We start from the raw sequence: 21,974 nt of genomic DNA, 5'->3' as shown, positions 1-21,974 counted from the left end.
TCTCTTTGCTGATTTTGTCCTGTATGATCTCACTGTGACCAATCATAGCCTTGAGTACAGCTAAATCCTGAATCTCATTAGTCCTCCTAGACAATCATGGAACCTGGGGATGGTCTTGGGGACTCCAACACAGACTCCCACTCCTTTTTAAAAGCTCTTTCCACTTCTGGCCACACATTTTCCTGGTTTTCTTCCTGCCTTTCTCTCCTTAATTTATTTTTAGATGCCCTTTTCTCTCTCTGTCCATGAAATGTTAATGTACAATGGGCTTTTTCTCTTGGTGATATTTCATACATTACGGCATCACCAGTGACAGTACTTGAGCATTTCCATTTTTTGTTTTATTTTTTATATTTATTTTAATTGTTGTTCAAGGACAGTTTTCTGCCTTTTACCCCCATCCCAGCCCATCCTCCCAGCCCTCCCCACCTCCCTCCCATTCCCAGCCCCCTTTGTTTTTGTCCATGTGTCCTTCATACTTGTTCCTATAAATGCTTTCCCTTTTCCCCTGAAATTCCCTCCCCTCTTCCCTCTGGTCACTGCCAGCCAGTTCTCAATTTCAGTGTCTTTGGTTATATTTTGCTTGCTTGTTTGTTTTGTTGATTAGATTCCTGTTAAAGGTGTCCATTTCTGTTCTTGATCTATAATCTCATTATGGATTGAATTGTATTACCTAACAGTTTATATGTTGACCTCCTAATCTCCAATGTGACTTGACTGTATTTGGAGATAGGACTTTATGGAGATATTTAAGGGTAAATGAAGTCATAAGGGTGGAGCCCTACATCCAATAAGACTAGCGTCCTTGTAAGAAGGGAAAGAGACACCATACCTCTCTGTCTGTCTGTCTGTCTCTCTCTCTGCATATTCACAAGGAAAGGTCATGTGAGGACACAGTGAGAAGGTGATCATCTCCAAGCCAGGGGGAGAAGGTGTTAATCCTGCTGACACCTTGATCTTAGACTTCCAGCCTTCAGAAATGTGAAAAAAATAGATATCTGTTTAAGCACCCTAGTCTGTGGTGTATTATTATGGCAGCTGAAGCTGACTATTGCAAATCTATACTCCATACAGCAATTAGGATAATCCTTAAAAACTGAAAGCATAGAAATGTAACACCAGGACATGTTACTTTCTGCTTAAACTTTCGATGGTTTAAGTTATTCAAATTTAATCCAAACTCCTTACTATTGCCTACAAAGTTATGAATAATAAACCTTTAACTTCACCTTGGATCATTCTCCCTTTCCTTTTATGCCCCAACTTCTGTAGCCGTCTTTAATTTTCTGAAGTGTCTCGAGATATTTTCCTCCCTGGGCCTTTACACATACTGTTCCTTTGCCTGGAATCTTCATCCATTTTTCACATGGCTGCCTTCTCCTTCTTCATTTGTCATCATAAATTACGCTTCCTTGGAAAAATCCCTACATAACTGAGTGTGGCTGTGCTAGGTAGTGTCTGTTATCCTCTGTGACTGTAAGAAGATTGTTTTCTTCACTGTATTGATAAGCTGTATTAGATATTTGTTCCTTTATTTTTTTATTGTCCACTTTTCCAACTTTTGTATAAATTCACAGAGGCAGCAACCATGTGTAGTTTATTCTCTAATATAAAGGTAATCCTTGCTGTAGTGTTTTCCACATAATAAGCACTTAATAAATACCTGTTAAACAAGCATAGGCATGGATAGATATATGCATGGGTGATTAGGTTGATAGCTAATGTAAAGAAAGTTCCAACACCAAATCAAAATTCTTTAAAATAATTTATAAGACCTTCTACAAGCTGACTCCTTGTGGGTAATGGGCACCTGAACAAAAATAACCTCCTTATTATGGGAATAATAATCTGATCCTAGAGGCATTAATTGAGTCAATACCTCTCTTTTAGTAACTACTGATGCTCTTTACTGTGCTAGCTCCATCTGTCCCCAGTCTCCTCTCCGTACCATTATGTTCAAACCATGATGGACACATTGTATTTCCTCCAGGGGCCAATGCTCCCTTTCTTTTGCCTTATTCTGTTCTTGCAGCCCCAAATACTCTCTACAGATACTTTCATTTGGCTAATCCTATTTTGTCCCTGTGATCCTGGCTTAAACATCAATTTGGAAAGGAAGGCCTTCTCTGCCCCTAGATTAGTCAGGCCTCCTGCTGTAACTTCCCCTAGCTGCCTTAAATTCTCCAACATAACTCTCTCTTTACAATTTCATTATTATTTGTCCTAACTATTTTCCTTCCCATTAGACTGGCAGCTCAGTGGCATTGCATGATGCATTGTGCACCATTGGATCTCTGGGAGCTAGCACAGTGGTGAGCAAAAAATGGCTGTGGGATTACACTGGTATTCTCTAAATCAGCAAAGTCTGATTCCAATTACAGGGCGCTCTGCCTCCACCATCCATGAGCTCACTGGTGGTTGTAAATATGAAGATTCTACTTATCTGATTAACTTCAGAACTGAAAGACTGAAATTGTGCCTTAAAAAATGTGTCATAATGTTTTCAGACAGTACCAGGCTACCTGACTTTTTAACCCTCATTCAATCCCTCCTTCAATCAATGGTTCTCCTTAAGAGGCCATGATTCCCTAATGATCAAGAGGTTTACCAATGCTTTAGTGAGTCCCAAACAAAATAATCTCAATTATGCTGAGTGTCTTTAATTTCTCAGCTCTTTATATAGGATTTAAATGTGCTAAGTGTTTTCTTGAGAAAGCAGGCTTCTGCAGGCTCTGGAATTTTGGGAATGATTTCAGTGTTAAATCAGATAGGTTGTTATCCTTGTCCAAGGACATTCTACTAGTAGACTAAAAGTGCTTTGGGGCTGGCTGATGGATAGCACCATTCAGGAATGTGAGCTCAGAGGCAGAGACCTTAGTTACTGGGCACTAGTGGGCTAGGTCCACCCTTGAGACATTAGCTGTTTCATTGGGTGAGCTGTGTGAGTTGGCCAAGTTCCATACATGAAAAGACTGTTTCCTGTCCTGTAACATGTATCCTTGTCAAAGACCAGCTTTACCTTCTTCGACTTACGTGTCTTTCACCTATCTTGTCTGTCCTTCAGGGGCCCATCTTTGACATAGAACCTGGAATACACTCTAGCAATTCTTTCTCCTTCATTTCCTAGCTAAAGTCACTCTTCTAATTTTTTTTAACCTCCTAATTTCATGTGTGGTTGAGTCATTTTTGTACTCTGACTAGCAGATGATTTATNGTTTCCTGTTCTGTAACATATATCCTTGTCTTTGACAAGGATACTGACACACATTCCTCACACTTCATGCCAGCTTTACCTTCTTCGACTTACGTGTCTTTCACCTATCTTGTCTGTCCTTCAGGGGCCCATCTTTGACATAGAACCTGGAATACACTCTAGCAATTCTTTCTCCTTCATTTCCTAGCTAAAGTCACTCTTCTAATTTTTTTTAACCTCCTAATTTCATGTGTGGTTGAGTCATTTTTGTACTCTGACTAGCAGATGATTTATCAGTTCAGCTTATTCATCTTTATAATAGGTCAAATGATGCAAGGAAGAGTAATGCAACCCAAAGCAGCTTGAACAAACAATAAAATTAGGAGCACTTATTGGCTTAGGAAACTAGAAAGAGTACCTGGACTTGAGGTAAGAGCTGTAAGAACAAAGGACTCACCCTATAGACAAATACTAGGATTGAAATCCCATTACTGTTTTTTTTTATCCTCACTTTGAAGTTATATTTTCTGTAGATAGATAGAAGACACTCTCCAATGGTTCCAGATTTCAGTTTATTAACCCCAATGCAAAGTTAGCTTCATTCTCTTATTATTGGCATATCAACAAAAGTAAAAATAAAATAAATAAAAAGCTAAATATCAACAAAAACACTAGTGTCTACCTCTTAGACCAATCACTTATTCAGTGAGAAGGGATATAATAATTGGCCATACTTGGGACATGTACCCATTCCTATATCCTGAGGAAAGTAGATGATTAAGGGTGGATGGGTTAGGGATAGGGTCAGGGCATGATCTTCCTACCTCTGTCCCTCACTTGTTTTTACACAATAACCTCAATTTGGATCCAATCCTTTTATCCACTCCTATACTGAATTCGTTTGTTTTTCATGGTTGTAAATAGGAAGTATAAACATATTGCATTGGTAACATATTTTTTTCAAAGACACTTAGAAATGTAGGATAAAAAAGAAATTCAATGTTTCATTCACTATAGAAATGTGTGTTGCCTTCTCTCTGCACCTCAGAATTCACTTCCACAAAAGGGCAACTGATACAATTTTTGACCCCTATGCAAATCAACACCCCTAACGGTAGAATTTTGCCCTAAGATATTTAGAGGTTGCCTTTCCTTCAAGTGCTCTTAACTCTTTGTTTAATCCATAACCAAAAGAGTTAAGACTAAGAGAAAAGATTTGCTGTTGTTTGACAGTTATTTATGCAACTTCTTTCCTGCAAAAGTAAGTGGGCTTAGGGCAGGAACATGAGGCTTCATCGTCCAGTGAACAATCATTCTCAAACCAGAAATCCAGACCTATTTTTCAAAGGAATCAACCCAATAATTTATGCCTGCAATTTACTCATTCACTGATTCACTGAATGAGTATAACTTAAGCATGCCAGGTACTGTTATACTTTGGGAAAATCAATAAACTAATGTCCTTAGATCTAGAGCAGCTTTTAATCAAGGGGAAGAAATAGGTATATAAATTTTCATTCTAACTTAATATTTATAGTACTGTTAAGTGATGTATGAATAGAATATTGTAATAACACAGAATTAATAAATTGAACTCCCTGTAGGTGCCTAGAGGGACCAGAATACTCCAGTTATCTGTCTCCCGGAAGATTGCCAAAAGAGTAAGTGAAGGACTATTTAGAATTATTAGCTCAAAACTAAATCTTGAAATAAATAAGGCAAGATTTTCTTCAGTTTGAAAGAGTCCAACAATAATGTATCCTGATGTCTAATGTTTAGGATGACTGTTAAATGTATATTCAAGCTGAGAAAGTTTTGCAGGTCAAAGAAGGCTCGTTTCAAAATTACTCAAGGACAGCAAACTTGTATTGGGATATCTTCGCTCAGATGTTGACTTGGAGAGACAAAACTTTGAAAACAAGTCATATTTGTGGGGAAGTTATCCCAGAGAGCAGCAGTGGGAGAGTGAACTAGTACAAGAGCATGAGGGAAGCCAATAACAGATACCAGTCGAGCCAGTTACCACTGTAGTCAACTGGAGCTCAATCTCACTGAGAAACTCTGAAAATCAGTCAATACTGCAGAGCTATCACCTAAGCAGAAAGGAAGCTGAGCTATCTTCCATTGTCTGAGGCCCTCTCCCTGAGGCATAAATAATTATACAATTCTGACCTGTCTCTCTTTTGAGTCAAGAAAAAGCCCTTAAAAAGACAGTCCCAAGCAATTGCACTGGGACACCTTAGACATGAACTTGAACGTGATGACAAAGTAGAAACCAACAGCCTCTGCGATCCTGACAAACAGACATCTGATGTCCCTGCAGATTAGGTATACATGTTTTTCCATCTCTCCTTGAGTTGACTGTGAATCTGAAGAGTACAAAACAATTAAATTTTAGGGAAGCAAATAAAATTTCCATTATTAGCCTTCTGCTAAGATCTTCTTCTAATATCTTGCTTATACAATTCCACAATTACATAAAAGCTCGCTAAATTGCTCTATTCCTTCATTCAATTACATTTGCTCCATCTGTACTTGCTTATGAAATCTCTCTTAATTACCAAGCACACATTTAATTAAGCACCTTTTTAGTCACTTAGCATGAAGTTGTTGAAGTTGTAAGAATGAGAGTCAGTCATGTGAGTCAAATAGCAAAAAGCATAATAGACCCTCCTGTTTGGAACTAGGGTAATAAAATTAATGTCTAGCACATCAAGTATTCTGAGGAACAAGTTCTACTTTATTGTTTTGCAAAATGGCTTTTGAGTCATCATTAATACTCTCAGTAATTAATGAATACCAGATGGAATATGAAACAGGGCCACATCCATCAAGAAGTGTTTTCTCAGAGTTAAATGAGACGGCTTGAAAAGTTTTCAGCTCTTTTAGTTTTAGTTCAAGAAACATTTTGAACACACTTTGGAGGAAACCTGGATGCATGCCTTGATCTTTCTGATACCTAAATATGAAATACAGCACCTTCTTTCCACTCATCTATTTTTTATACAGTATTCTGTGATCTGACCTCAAATGTTTTTGAGCAATTTTCCTTCTTCCCCAGTAGGTAGAAAGAAGAATTTTGAAAATCTAAACAATGGGTGCAGAGAGGAAGAAAGCAATCCATGTCATGCCACGTGGCAACATCATGAAATGAGTTAGTAGTTACTCCATGGGTCTCTGCTTGGGAGGCAGGCTGTGTATTTATAGATCAAGCATATCATCAGTAATTAGTACTTCTAAATAGAAATATAAAAAGAGGTTCTGAGGTTTTCTAAGGTTCTGAAGGACAGGGAGTCAGAGTGAAGACCTAAGGAACTTCAACATGCAGGAAGATGATTAAAGATCAAGTATTGTCAGATAGGTGACAAGTGAGGATGTAATGATTGTGTTCTGTGATATAAGAATGGAAAGATTATTTGTTCTTTATATTTTTCTATAACTTTCCTTGTAATAGAAACTTGGGAATTCTCAAATGGAATGGAATAACTCTATGATGAACCATCCTGCCTGCTTTCAGAAGCTTTAATCCCCCATGGCCAAGGCTGAATGAAAAGACCTTGGGATCATAAGCCACTTAGAAGACAAAGCTTATCTTCCTTCTATGGGTGCTGCCTCTGACCCTTTTTATTTCACCCTGCTTTGCCCCAGGCAGATGACTGATTAGTCGATGACAGGTAAGATTCCTCAAAGGAGGGATGACCTAAGACAGGCACAGTCATGAATGGGCCCTCAGGGAAACACTTGGAGGCTACATAAAAATGGGGTGATGGAACCTTGCCCCTTGGCTTTGACATAGCCTGAGTTCTCATTCTGTCTGTGAGAAGTCTCCTAATCTCTTTGCCGCCTTACTTCCCCTGCTTGACTTAAGCCTGTTCTTCGTATGTTATCTATTGTTTGATCATTACTGACTCACAATGATTAATGAGCTTTACATATATGCCCTATATTCCTGTACAAATTAAACCCAATGAAAGCCCATTGAGGAAAAGTCTCCTGACCCTTCTTCTTTGAAAGATTAGCTACCTTTCCTCCCCAAGCAATGACAATTTTTTTGGTAGAATAGTTCCTGAAAAAGCTAGTGGAAAAGAGATGAAGGTCAGTCAGAGGTCATGGTCAGAGATGAAAAAGGGAAGATGGGCTATAATATAGGGAAGACCTCCTTAGAATTAAATAATGCATAAATGTATATGAATACCTCAGTTGATTAAACTCCAGGTCTTGAGTTTGATTCTTACCCAAATGAGTCAGAAAGTTGGAATTACAAGTAGAAATGAACCAGTTTCTACCATTTGAAACTGTTGACATATTGAGCTCTTGTCTTAGTTGACCTTATTATGTTCACTTCAAATCTGTGATGCTGGTCATGTAGTTCCCATTAACTGGACTACTATTACTCATTACCTTTGCCCTTTAATTCATCTACCTGTTGGGTTTACCTACAGTAAACCTAAGTCTAGCCTTCTCTAGTGAGATTTTCTTTATCCTTTGAATCCGCATTGATCTCTCCCTCTTCGGAAATATTTTTGTATTCATAATTTGTTTTAATATTTTAAGTAAAATATTAAAAAAAAGAAAAGAAAAAGAAAGAAGAGAGAAGAGTCTAGCTAAAAATAAATGCATGACTAAATACATTACTCATGACTAAAATATAGTCTGTTCTATAATGCTATTATTTCACATGCATAGCTTTATATCTCCAACTAGACTGTAGGTTCCTCCAGTTGTGACTGTTAGTTACACTTCTGTATACCCATAACATTGAACACTAACATGGATTCATGGACTGTTTAAGCAAGAATAGAGATTCAATTTAAAATCCAAGGTTTAAGGATGAGGTAACTTAGACTCAAAAAAAAAAAAAAAACACCTTGTCCAATGCCTTTTAAGAGTTAATTACAATGTCAAAACTGGAATATAAAATTTCTGACCCAAGTCTAATATTTTGCTGTTATGTCAGAGATTCTGCAAGATCTAATGGGCAATGAGACACATTTAATTACCTTAAAATCCTAGAAATTATTGTGGGTATTCTCTAAAAGACAAGGATTAGACCCACCAGGTTTTTTTTGGGGTGGGGGGAAGGGGCGGGAGAGAGTTGAGCCCTTTAAAAGTTTGAAAATTGAAGTGTTTTCCTCCAAAGAACATTTAACCTGTTTTGATTTGAGCAGAGAGCCTTGGTTTTTCTCATCATTGTCTCTGCTCTTTGGTTCTATCTAACAATCAACAAGAAGAAGGGTTAATGTCATTTCAAGTAAATCAGTCCATCTAACTTGAGACCATCTTTCTGCCTTTCTATCTGTTAGGAAGTCTATAAATTTGGTAACAAGTGCCAAGTGGAAAAGTTCTAGCTATGACTTGAGACTTCATCAAAAATCTGCCTGTCCCTTCTAGCTATAGATCACTCATCATTTTCCCAGCAGCATAGGAACTTTCTTCCAAAGAAAAAGGAACAAGCACACTGTAAGAGAAGAAAGACAAATGTGAGACAAAAACACGAAATGACACAAAACACCATTGAAGACTCCGTTTTGCCAAGTCTGCAGACGCAGGTGTGAATTGCTGAAAATACACAACACCTGGACTTCTTAAAATCTGACAGCAAAGATTAACTTGAAGGAGTCTTATAGGGATAGTACACCTTGAGCATAGTGATAGAAACTGCTTGAAAGTAGCAACGGTGGGGCTTGCATGAGTGCTGTGAAATTAACAGTCAGTATACGTTTTTCTTGAATTCTGAACAAATAGCAGAGCATTAATCTTGGTAAAGCTTGACTAGGTAATTCTAGACTTGGAAACTTGAAGTGCTTCTAGTCAATTTCTTGATTTTAAAATTTGTTTTGGACTACTTTTCCTTCCTGCTGGTCTAGGAAGTTGTCAATCCTGCCTTAAAACACTCTCTCCCATTTCTCTTTTCAAATGCATTCACAGAGTTGGGTTTCTGAAATGTGCCAACCTTTAAAAATTAATTCACATAGGAAAGAAAACACTAGGCAAAAAGTACATGTTTTAAAAATTATAAAATCGAGATTGTACTTGACAACTAAAGGAAGTGGGCAAACAATTTATGTTTATATCTCTCTCTAAAAACCACTCCATGATTTTCTTCCCATTATGATAAACCAAAATAATTCCTTAAACCAAAGATAAAAAAGTCATGTCCTATATGGTGCTGATTCATTATAAAATAATTTGTTACTGAAATATATTTATGAGTAAATGCCCATTTAGCATTGACTTAAACACAGTTCATTACAAGTTAAAGCTAATTTATTTTTCCAAGCCTTGAATGTCATTAAACATTTATAGTTAATGTGAGTTAATGTTTCAATTCAAGGCCAGGAGTAGGATGAAGTGAGTGAGGGTCTTAGAAGCTGACACTGCACTTGCACGACCCTCTGGGTGAGTACCTTCTTAAATTTGCACCTGAGGAGTTTCACTGGCCTTGTGTTACTTCAATCCCTAGTTGCAAATTGTGCCCTACACTCTTCTCTAATAATTGATCTGCCGTATTTTCTTGAACTGAGTATCACAGTGTTCTCTGCCTTGATATAGCCTCTCTCATTATCTCTTTGTGTTCCTCTTAACAGTTTAGACCTATAATGTCTGATTAAATGTATGCAAAGCATAGGAATGAAAAAAGACACAAAAGAAATGTCATATTAGAAATTAGAATGCCAACTATATCATGAATAAAAGAAACAGAGGAAACCACACTGAAATAACAGAAAGGAGTTGTGATTGGGGAAGTGTTCCAAATTATGAAGAGTGGCATAAATTTCCCTTCCTGGGAAAGTGGTCCAACCATGATTTGAAATGTAGCTGATGAAAAAAATATATATATACTGTGTGTGGTAGCATATTCTAACTTCAGGAGATGTGAAGTAAACAGAAGAAAAATGGCTGGTTTATGGATCTGACAACCATCTTGTCAGAGACTAACCTATAAAAATTTAATAAACCTATGATTCAACTATGTCTAAAGCTCAACATTTTGTGAGTATCTACCTTGTTCTATCACAGTTTATCTCCAATTCTCACAATCACCTGTTTTACAGATAAAGTTACAGAGTGATTAGGGAGATTGCTGGCACCCATGAAGCTAGCAATTGTCAGAACCTGCAGTGTTACATGATTGTAAGATGTAAAAACAAAGTAATTTCTATAATTAAAAAAGCCAGAATTATGTGATGATCCATTACTCTATGCTGTGATTAGCCTTACGACTTGGGCAATATTTAAGCGTGTCACCCTCAATCCAGGTCACTGGATTATATTGTGTGTACTCTCACTAGATTTCCCAGTAGAATACACTACACCACACTATACAGACACACCCATGGACACACAAACACTTGCACACAGATTCAAACAGAAACATGTTTTCTCATCTCAATGTGCAGAATTAAAGATCAATTTGCTCCCCTTAGGTTATACAATTGGAAATAATCAGGTTCCCAATTGTGTTGCAACCCTTTGAGCCCAGAGAGGTTCACTTGGGATTCAGGCAGATGGAGGGAAATGCCCTGAGCCCTGAGAAGGCTTGACATACCTTTATCCTAGGGTGGGGCGATCCATGCAGGTTGCAAGGCACCTGTTGCACAGCAGAAAGCCCCAAATCCCTTATTTGCTAAATGTACACAAAGACAGCAGGGTGCCAAAACGTTGTATAACGCAGTGTGATTCTGTGCATGTGGACCCACTCAAGGCGATTGAAATAGAGTTTATCAGACCCTGCCTCAAGGTTATAGGAACACTGCTGATCTTAGTTGCCCGGACATCTGGGTGAGGGAAGCTGACTGACACCATTCACCCTACACCATCTTCAAGTTTATCTAGTATAATGTTACAAATTCAAGTACACCAGGCAATTTTACAAAGGTTATAATTCTAATAAATATAATCTGTATTTTTAAACTTAATAGTCTCATTCAAATCTTTACATTGTTTGTTGCACTATAAAAATACATTGCTTTTCTTAAAGTTTTCCAGCCAAAACATTCTCTCTTAACCATCAGTTCGCTTCTTGGTTTATCTATTTGGAAGCTCTTTTTTTTCTGTTTTTATTTTTTATTGTTGTTCAATTATAACTGTTCCCATTTTTACCAAATTACCCTTCCCTGCCCTACCTACCCCCCATCTCCCAAATTCAATCCTCTCTCATTTTGTCTTTGTCCATGGGTCCTTTGTACATGTTCCTTGATTTGACCCTTCCCATTCTTTCCTCCATTATCACCCTCTTCCCTCCCCTCTGGTCACTGTCAGTTTGTTTTCTATTTCCATGTCTCTGGTTCTATTTTGCTCACTTATTTGTTTTGTTGATTAGGTTCCACTTATAGGTGAGATCATATGATGTTTTTCTTTCACTGTCTAGCTTATTTTATTTAGCATAATGCTCTCCAGATCCACCCATGCTGTAGAGAAGGGTAGGAGCTCCTTCTTTCTTTCTGCTGCATACTAGTCCATCATGTAAATGCACCACAGTTTTTTGATCCATTCATATATTGATGGGACCTTGGGCTGTTTCCAGCACTTGGATATTATAAGTAACACTGCCATGGACATTGTGGTGCACAGATTCTTTTGAATTGGTGTTTCAGGGATCTCAGGGTATAATCTCAGCAATAGAATTGGGTCAAAATGTAGTTCCAATTTTAGTTTTTTGAGGAAATTTCATAGGGCTTTCCACAGTGGCTGCACCAGTCTTCATTCTCACCAACAGTGTGCTAGTGTTCCCTTTTCTCCACAACCTCTCCAGCATGTGTTGTTTGTTGATTTGTGATGGCCATTCTGACTTCTGTGAAGTTGTATCTAATTGTGGTTTTAATTTGCATCTGTCTGATAGCTAGTGTTGCTGAGCATTCTTTCATAGGTCTACGAGCCCTCTGTTCTCCTTGGAGAAGTGTCTGTTCAAGTCATTTTTCCTTTTTTTAAAGATTTTACTTATTTATCTTTAGAGGGGAAGGGAAGGAGAGAAGGAGAGAAATATCACTGTATGGTTGCCTCTCGTGAGTCCTCTGCTGGGAACTGGCCTGCAACCCAGGCATGTGCCCTGACTGGGAATTGAACTGGGATCATGTGGTTTGCAGGCCCTAGCTCAATCCACTGAGCTACACCAGCCAGGACAATTTTTCCATTTTTTAAATGGATTATTTGTCTTCCTGGTGTGGAGTCATGTGAGTTCATTATATATTTTGGAGATCAAACCCTTGTCTGAGGTATCATTGGCAAATATATTTTCCCATATGATTGGTTCCTTTTTCATTTTGTTGATGTTTTCTTTAGCCATGAAAAAGCTTTCTTTTTGATGAAGTCCCATTTGTTTATCTTTCCTTTATGTCCCTTGCTCTAGGGGACATATCAGTAAAAATGTTGCTGTGTGGGATATCTGGAATTTTCCTGCCTGTGTTCTCCTCTAGGAGTTTTTATAGTGTCACGACTTATATTTAAGTCTTTTATCTATCTTGAGTTTATTTTTGCGTATGTTGTAAGTTGGTGCTCAAGTTTCACTTTTTTTGCGTGTAGCTGTCCAGATGGCAGCAACAGCATTTGTTGAAGAAGCTATTTTTACTCCATTTTATGCTTCTGTCCCATTTGTCAAATATTAACTGGCCATAGAGGTTTGGGATTATTTCTGGGCTCTTCATTCTGTTTCATTGATCTGTGTGTCTGTTCTTATACTAGGACAAGACTCTTTTGATTACAGTGGCATTTTAATATAGTTTGATATCAGGTATTGTGATTTCTCCTACTTTGTTTTTCTTTCTCAAAATTGCTGCAGCTATTTGGGAGTGATTTATGGTTCCATATAAATTTGTGAAATGCTTGTTCTATATCTGTGAAATATGCCTGGCATTTTAATAAGAATTGTGCTGAATGCATAAGTTGCTTTGGGTAGTATGGATATTTTGATGACGTTACTTCTTCCAATCCATGATACAGTATATGCTTCTATTTATTTGTGTCTTCCTTAATTTCTTTCTTGACTGTTGCGCAGTTCTCTGAGTACAGGTCTTTTACTACCTTCATTAGGTTTAGTCCCAGGTACTTTATTTTTCTTGTTGCTATATCAAATTTTTTCCTGATTTCTCTTTCTGATATTTTGTTATTGGTGTACAAAAATGCCTTCAATTTCTGTGTGCTGACTTTGTATCCTGCTGTTTTGCCAAATTCACTTATTAGGTCGAGTAGCTTTTTGGTGAAGTTTATCAGGTTTTCTATGTACACTAGCATGTCATCTGCAAACAGTGACAGTTTAACTTCCTCCTTTCAAATTCAGATGTCTTTTATTTCTTTTTCTTGTCTGATTGCTGTGTCTAGAACTTACCATACTGTGTTCAATAGAAGTGGTAAAAGCGGACACCCTTGTCTTGTTCCTGATCTTAGCAGTAAAGTTTTTAGTTTTTGCCTGTTGAGTGTGAAGTTGGCTGTAGGCTTTTCATATATGGCCTTTATTTTGTTGAGGTATGTTCCCTCTACTCCTATTTCTCTGAATTTTTTTATCATAAATGAATGCTGTACCTTTTTTAATGCTGTTTCCACTTCTGTCAATATCAAAATTTGATTTTGTCTTTCATCCTAATTATGTGATATATTATGTTTATAGATTTGTGGACATTGTACCATCCTTGCCCTCCTGGGATGAATCCCACTTATATTGGCCTGTAATTTTTCTCTCTTTGTTGTGTCTTTGTCTAGTTTGGGGATTTGGATGATGCTGGCCTCATAAGAAAAGTTTGGCAGTCTTCCTTCTTCTTGGAATTTTTGGAATAGTCTCAGAAAGATAGAAGTTAGCTCTTTCTTAAATGTTTTGTAAAATTCTTCTGTGAAGCCATCCACTCCAGGGCTTTTGTGTGCCAGAAGTTTTTTAATGAATGCTTCAATTTCACTACCTGTTATAGGCCTGTACAGGCTTCCTGTTTCTCCTTCATTCAGTTTTGGAAGATTACATTTTTCTAGAAATTTGAAATTCTACCCAGGTTTTCAAATTCCTTGGCATAGTGTTGTTTGTAGTAATTTTATTCCATTCTTTAGCAATTTCTGTGGTATTAGTTGTAATTTCTCCTCTTTCATTTCTGATTTTATTTATTTGGGACCTCCCTCTTTTTTCTTTGATGAGTCTGGTTAAGGGTTTGTTGATTTTGTTTATCTTTTCAAAGAACCAGCTCCTGAATTTATTGATCCCTTGGATTGTTCTTTTAGTCTCTATGTCATTTAATTCTGCTCTGCTCTTGGATATTTGTTTCTTTCTACTCACTCTGGGTTTTGTTTGTTGTTGGTCCTACAGTGCTTATAGGGTTAGGTTGTTTATTTGAAATGTTTATATCTTTTTTTTTTTTAGGTAAGCCTGTATTGCTATGAACTTCACTTGCAGGACAGCATTTTTTGTGTCCCATAGGTTTCGGTCTGTTGTATGATCATTTTCATTTGTTTCCAGAAACTTTTTGATTTTTTTCTTGATCTCATTATTAACCAATTCACTGTTTAAGAGCATGCTGTCCAGTCTCCATACATGTGAATGTTTTCAAGTTTTTTCCTTGAGGTTGGTGTATAGTTTTAGGCCATTGTGGTCTGAGAAAATGCTTGATATGATTTCAATTTTCTTGAATTTGTTGAGGCTTGTTTTGTGTCCTATCGTGTGGTCTATCTTTGACAATATTTTATGTGCACTTGAAAAGAGTTTGTGTTGTGCTTCTTTGGGATGAAAGGTTAGGTATCTATCAGTTAAGTCAATTTGATCTAGTGTGTCATTCAGCGCCATAATGTCCTTGTTGATACTTTGTTTGGAAGATCTATTCATTGTTGACAGTGCAGTGTTAAAATTCCCAGTATAAATGTGCTACTGTCTATATCTTTCTTGAAATCCTCCAAGAGTTTCCTTATGTATTGGGGTGCTCCTATGTTGGGTGCACATAAGTTTACAATATTTGTGTCTTTGTGATGGGTTCTTGATGGAAAGAATCCATCAAGAATGGATCCTTTCTGATGGAAAATATTTCTTCCAACCCTTTACTTTGAATTTGCTTAGGTCTTCTGTTCTGTGGTGGGTCTGTCACAGGCAGCATATTTTTAGGGTCATGTTTTTCTATTCAGCTACCCTATGTCTTTTGATTGGAGCATTTAATACATTTACATTTAAGGTTATTATCCATAGGTAGCTAGTCATTGCCATTTTTTCTCTTTGTACCTGTGTTCCTCTCTCTCCCTCTTTTTCTTCATCTTCTTAAAGCAATCCCTTTAGCATACCTTGCAATGCTGGTTTGGTGGAGGTGCATTCTTTTAGCTTTCTTTTTTCTGAAAACTTCATATTTTGCTTTCCATTTTGAATGAGAACATTGCTGGGTAGAACTGTCTTGGTTGCAGGCTTTTGCTTTTCATCACTTGGAGTAATTCTTGCCAATTCTTTCTGACTTGGAGTGTTTCTCTTGAGAAATCAGCTGCTAGTCTTATCAGAGCTCCCTTGTATGCTACTTCCCATTTCTCCCTAGCTGCCTTTAAGATTCCCTATTTATCTTTGAATTTTGCCATTTTAATGATGATGTGTTTTGTAGTGGGCCTCTTTGGGTTTATCTTGATATGGACCCTCTGTGCGCTCTGGACTTGCATGACATTTTTTTCTCATCATTCAGGGAAGTTTTCAGTCACTACTTTTCCAAACAGGTTTACTATCCCTTGCTCCTCTTCTTCTCCTTGTGGCATCCTGTTATATGGATATTATTACATTTCGTGTTGTCCCGAAGTTCCCTTAACCCCTCTTTTTTTTTTTTTTTTAGTCTTTTTTCCTTTTCTTACTCTTTCTGGGGGTTTTGTTCTACCTTATCCTCCAGCTCTGTTTCACTTAGCCTACTTTTGATTCCTTCTACTGTGCTCTTCAGTTCAGAAGTTGTATTCTTAATTTTCTTCTTACTTGTTGATAGTTTCTATGTTCCTTTTTATGCTGATATAGTTCTCAGTAAGTCCCTTTTGCCTTCCCTGTAGTTTTTGGTAATTCTCACCAAGCTTATTGAGCTTCCTTATAACCAGAGATACCCTATTGTTTGGAACTCAATATCTGATAGTTTACTTGCCTCTATTCCCTTTAGCACTCTTTCTGAGGATTCCTCCTTTCCTTCTGATTGGGGATGGTTTCTCTGCCTTGCCATTTTTTGGAAACTCTTCTTGTTTGTGTCTGCTTCTTACATTGTTCTGTTTTGACTCCCTGTCTTTGTGGTGTGAACTTCTATAGTAAGAGACTTGTGTGATTCACTGGGGCAGTCTCCTTGAAATCCTGAACTTGATGCTTTGGGGATGTCCTTTATGCAGTTTATGTTGACTTTGTGGATGTAATTAGGCTTTGATTGTTCTTCGGCGGGTCCTTCCCTCCAGCTGGTTGACTGAGGGTCACTCTACCCTCATGTCTGTATGCTATCATGTAGGTATTTTCAAAACAAAGCCACAAAGCCCAGGAATTAAGCCCACACCTATAGAAATAATTCCTTTCCACAACCCCACTATTAACACCAAAGGAACCATATTAATAAGGCTGTAAAGAGATTAAGACTATTATAAAAAATAATATGTACTGAAAGAAGAATAATTTTGAGAGGGTAGAGGGAGGAGCACTAGTAATATTGGGAAATCAGCAATGTGAGAGGAAGTAAAATTTATATCATAAAGAAAAAAGGGGAAGAAAAAAGTGGAATGGAGTAAGAAGGGAAGCATATAGTGTTAGGTTTAAATAAAAATTTTAAAAAATAAAGTGAGAGAAGGAAAAAGGGAAAAAATTAAATAAATAATTTTTAAAAATAGGAACCAAACTGGAGAGAAAGCTCCACGACAGCACTATCAACAACAAATTAGCTAAAATTAATATGGGTGTGGTGGAAATAAGAGGGGAAAAAAGAAAGAAAGGAAAGCTTAAGAGATTTCTAGAGGAAAGTGAGGTGATTTTGAAATGATAGAGGGAGAGGAAATGCTAAGAATGAGGAATGAAAACCAGGCTAAAATGGGGAAAAGTTAAAATTTGATAAAGGAAAAAAAATTTAAAAGGGCAAGATGAAAGAGAGGAAAAAAAGAAAGAAACAGGCTAAGTAGCAGGGCACAATTAAATTTGAGATGTTAAAAAAGAGTAGGAGGGGAACAGTAAAATTTGAGATTTAAAATACAAAATTAGTGGAGATGTAGATATAAAATTGAAAAAAAATGCAACAACAACTACCCTGTCCACAACCAATGAACAAGGATTGCTAAAGGTGGAGAGAAGATGCAGGTATTTTAAGAGCAGGAAATAGAATGTGAGATGACCATTGACAAGAACATTGGTTTTGAGAGGTTGGATGGGGAAGAAATAGTAAGAGTACAGAATGAAAACAAATTGTAGCAACAGAGAAGACAAAATTTAAAGCAAAATAATAAGAGGAAAGAAAAAGATAAAATGGGATCGGTAATAAAATAAGGTAAAAAAAGAAGGGAAAGGCAAAATATGTGAACTGAAATAAACTACAGTATAAAATCTAGTGACTCAATGTGCACAAATTTGAAGGATAAGAAATGAATGCTGAAAAACTATGCAGGACAGAAAATCATAGAGAAGACCACGATGGATTTTGTCTCAGTAGCATCTAGTATTTACCACTGTTTTTTCTTTCTGGTGATGTCAGATGGTACCCTAGTCTGACCTTAGGCAGCCTGATGGAGACTATCAGAAATCTACTGTTTGTTGCTGACTCCTTCAGTTGTTAATCTAGTCACTCTGCACCTTGCAGTCAGGCTTAAGCACCACAGAGTCTGGCAGAGTCCTTCCTGGGTTCAGGGCTATTGTTTCCCTTCAGGTTGCTGCTCCTTATAGAGAAGTGGACTACCTGAGCACAAGGGCTGTCGCAGTATGGGGTTGACTCAGCACCAGGATCCCGCAGTTACTCTTTCAGTTCTCTCCCCAATGCCTCTGTACTCAATCTCTCCTCAATTGTCCCTAGCCCACTATGCCCCCAACACCTTTGCAGGAGCCCAGGGTAACTGGCTGCAATTCATGCATTGGGCCTTTAAATGGCTCTTTGTGTCCCCAGCAGTCAGTCTCTAGCAGAGAGCAACCCTGCTGCTTTTCACAGTTGGATATTATTTGTGTACATTTTGGTCTCTCGTATTCTAGGCTGGGTATCCTAGCTTAGGGTTTGGAACCCATTTCTAAGGGGAATCCATCCGCTCACTTAAACCTCCTTCTGGCACCCCAACTGCTGCCTGTGGATGCCCAGCCAGCCCTCTCATGTCTCCACCACACTCCTTACCAGTCACGTGGTGCTCATGTCATGCTAAAGCAGATTCTCCTGTCTGTCTAGGGTTATAAGGCTTCTCTACCACTATTGTTCAGTTGTTTTATTCCAGGTGATTTCTCCACAATTTAGTTGTTATTCCAGATCAGTCCTGGGAGGAGGTTAGTGTGACTGCCACTCACTCCTCCAGGACCTTGGCTATCTTTTATTGGGAAGTTCTTAGTAATGGTTTTTGGTATGTAAAGTAAATGCTTTTTACAATAATTATTCATTCTTACAGCATTTTATTTTTAGCATTTTTTCCCTTAGATATAGAATTTCCCAGTGAAAGCTTCTGGGCCTGGTACTTTCTTTTTGAAATTTAATTAATTATTGATTCACTTTCTTTGAGTATGACTACTCAGATCACCTATTGCTCCTTATGTGAGTTTTGGTAGGTTGTGCCTTTGAAGAAATTGGCCTGTTTCATCATAAGTATCAAATTCATGGATATAGACTTTTAATAATATTTCTTTATTTTTATTTTAATGTTCATGGGATTAATAGTAATTGTCCTTCTTTATTTTCTGACAGTAGTAACTTACGTCTTCTCTCCTTGGCTAACCTGGTTAGAGGTTAATCAATTTACAGATTTTTTTTAAAAGAACCAACTTTTGGTTTTGTTGATTTTCTCTATTAATTTCCTGTTATCAATTTCATTGATTTCTGCTCCATTTTTTACCATTTCTTATCTTCTGTTTTTCTTTGAGTTTATACTGTACCTTTTTCTCTAACTTCTTCAGGTAGAAGCTTAGATTATTAATTTTTAGGTCTTCCCTCTTTGCTATTATGTTCATTCAATGGAATAAATTTCTTCTAAGCACTGCTTTTCTTGCAGCTTACAGATTTTGATAATTTCCACCTGAGATATTTTGAAATATATTCACAATACTTTTTCTTTCGATGAAAGAAAAAATATGTCACATGTCATTTTACAATATGTTGTTTAATCTTTAAATATCTTGGGATTTAACAGCTATCTTGTTAAATTTCTAGTTTAATTCCACTGTGGTCTGAGAACATAATTTATATGACTTATATATTTTTAAACTTGCTTAGATCTGTTTTATGATCCAAAATGTGGTCTATTTTGGTGAATATTCCACATGAGCTTGAGAAGAATGTATATTATGCTGTAATTGGGTGAAGTATTCTATAAATGCCAGTTATAAATAATTAATTGATGATACTGTTCATTTTAACAACATCCTCACTGAGTTTCTGCTTGTTGAATCTGTCAAACTACTGATAGAAGGGTGTCTCTTCCTCCTATGACACCAGCCACCCTGCTTTAGCATGATCTCAATCTGAACTGAGGCCATCTGCAATGATCCTGTATCTGTAGAAAGTCACATTCTCAGGATATATGGTGAGGACCTCAACATAATTTCTCTTTTGAATAGGGGGTTCGGGTTACAACTCAACCCACAATAGCATCATTCATTCATAAGCCATCCCCATCTAGTGGGTGGTGGGCCACGGAGCCTGGTGTTCAAAAGCAGAGGCCTAGCCCCAGAGAGGGCAGTTTCAAATCCCAGCCTTCTTACCAGGCATGAGACACTGGGCTGGTACCCAAACTCTTCTTCTGCCAAAATGGAGGTAAACATGAGTAACCAGGTCATTACAAAAACAAAACAACCTGTAAAGTGCCCAGCATGGTGCACGGTGCAGGGTCCATAGATGTGTAAATGAACCGTATCAAGCGGCCAAGTAGGGACGAGTGAATGATCAGCTGTCGGAAAAAGACTCCACTGTACCATGAAGACACATTTGTTGAGTCAGCATGCATAGCAATGACCGCCCAAACACCCCATAATCAGAAGGGTGACTTTGAAATCTACCATCTCATCAAAGGAACTATTTTCCTTTGATGCCTTTTCCCTTCCATGGAAAAAGTTATACTTCAAGGCCAAGTGGACTATAGTAAGATGAAGGCCTGGGGTGGGAAGTCAGCAGTTCGTTCCAGGCTGAGAGGCTTAACCACAGCACCCCTCAGACCTAGGATGATTGTGGCTGGAGTGTGGCATGAGGAGACTGAGGAGCGAGGCTGCTGCAGAAGCAACAGCCAGGTCAAGAGCCTCACCTGCCTATTGAGGAGTGTGGACCTTGCTGAGTGAACATGCAGACTCTTCAGTAGAGGAACAGAGGAGCAAGACTAGAGGCCAACCCACTAGGAACTGCAGTGATCACTACAGTGAACCCCGCAGGAGGTGGCTGCAGTGCATCTGACCTAGGGTGGTGGTAGTGGGGTGAAATTCAGCAAGTGACATTGACAGGACTTACCTAGTCCTGGATGCCCTGAGGGGCCAACTGCTCTGTCGTGAGAGAAAAACACCAGCCTGCGATTTGTGGCATGTAATCAGCCCTGGCACAGCTCTCTGCCCCCACGACAGACCCCCAGCAAGAATATGACTCTGTCTGTAGGCCAGTGAGTCCCCCACTCATCCTGTTAGATGATACATGGTGGGACAATGTTTTGTGAATGCCTCTGACTTCTGGCTGGTGGCAGAACGAAGGAGATTCCAGCAGCACAGCGACAATCCTCATTCTGGGAGGAGGATCTGGAAGCATCACATCATTATCTGTTTGGATATTTTCCTTTGTCACTGGGCAGCCAGTGCCTGTGGTTGAGATGATGTCTTTTTGCTCTGCTGTGTGTGATACACACCTGAATCCTTAAACTCAGGTGTGATAAGCCCATGGCTTCTTCATTTTTCCATGGTTTAATTTTTGTTTTGAGGACAATTAGTCTTGGTTAACTTCTGACTTCTTGGTCAGAAGTCTTGTCCTCTTTCCCCAGGACAAGACTGCCACAAGTGTGGCAGGTGGGGCTTTGTATGGTAAGGGGCGGGGTCAGGCTCAGGCCTCAGGGGCTTCTTTGGTCCACTCCAATCAACATCTGACATCCCTGAGAAACCCTAGTGGGCCAGAGCCTGGGCCATCAGCTCCTCAGCCTGTGTTAACCCATCCACAGTCCTCTCTGCTTGGGTACTGACCTGCTTGCTCCCTCCTCACAAGCCCAGGGATTGTTCCATGTTTTCTGATGTAGAGCCCAACTCTCCCTCTCCCCAGCCCCAGGGCTGACTGGATGAGGTCTTTCATGGTTTTCCACCACAACCAGGTGTGCAGGGGTCAGCCTGGAGCTCCCACACCAGGCTGAACCATTAGAATCTCTGGGGGGCTCAGCACACGGCTCCACCCTCCACTTGGGCAGGGGGAGAAGCCTGATCCTTCTGGCTTTCTGGTGGTCATGTAGTACCTGGGATTCTGTCATACCCTCCCTATGGCTCCCTCACTTTGGGGCTATGAGAGGTGGGCACAGGGCCCCTTCTCAATGACCTTCCAGTGTCTTGGAATATCTGCAAGGGAGCCATTATAATGATAACACGTAGGGGGGAGGGCAGGACAGTGAGGAGCTGGTGGAGTAATGGATGGGATCCCAGGGCCCTGAGAGGGGCTGGGATGGAGCACTGGGGCCAGTGTAGGTGGTGGTATCA

Source organism: Sturnira hondurensis, unplaced genomic scaffold (genome assembly GCF_014824575.4).
Source record: "Sturnira hondurensis isolate 20B ecotype Veracruz unplaced genomic scaffold, ASM1482457v3 Scaffold0000256, whole genome shotgun sequence".
NCBI lineage: Eukaryota > Metazoa > Chordata > Mammalia > Chiroptera > Phyllostomidae > Sturnira > Sturnira hondurensis.
Note: the sequence above shows the minus strand (reverse complement) of the source record.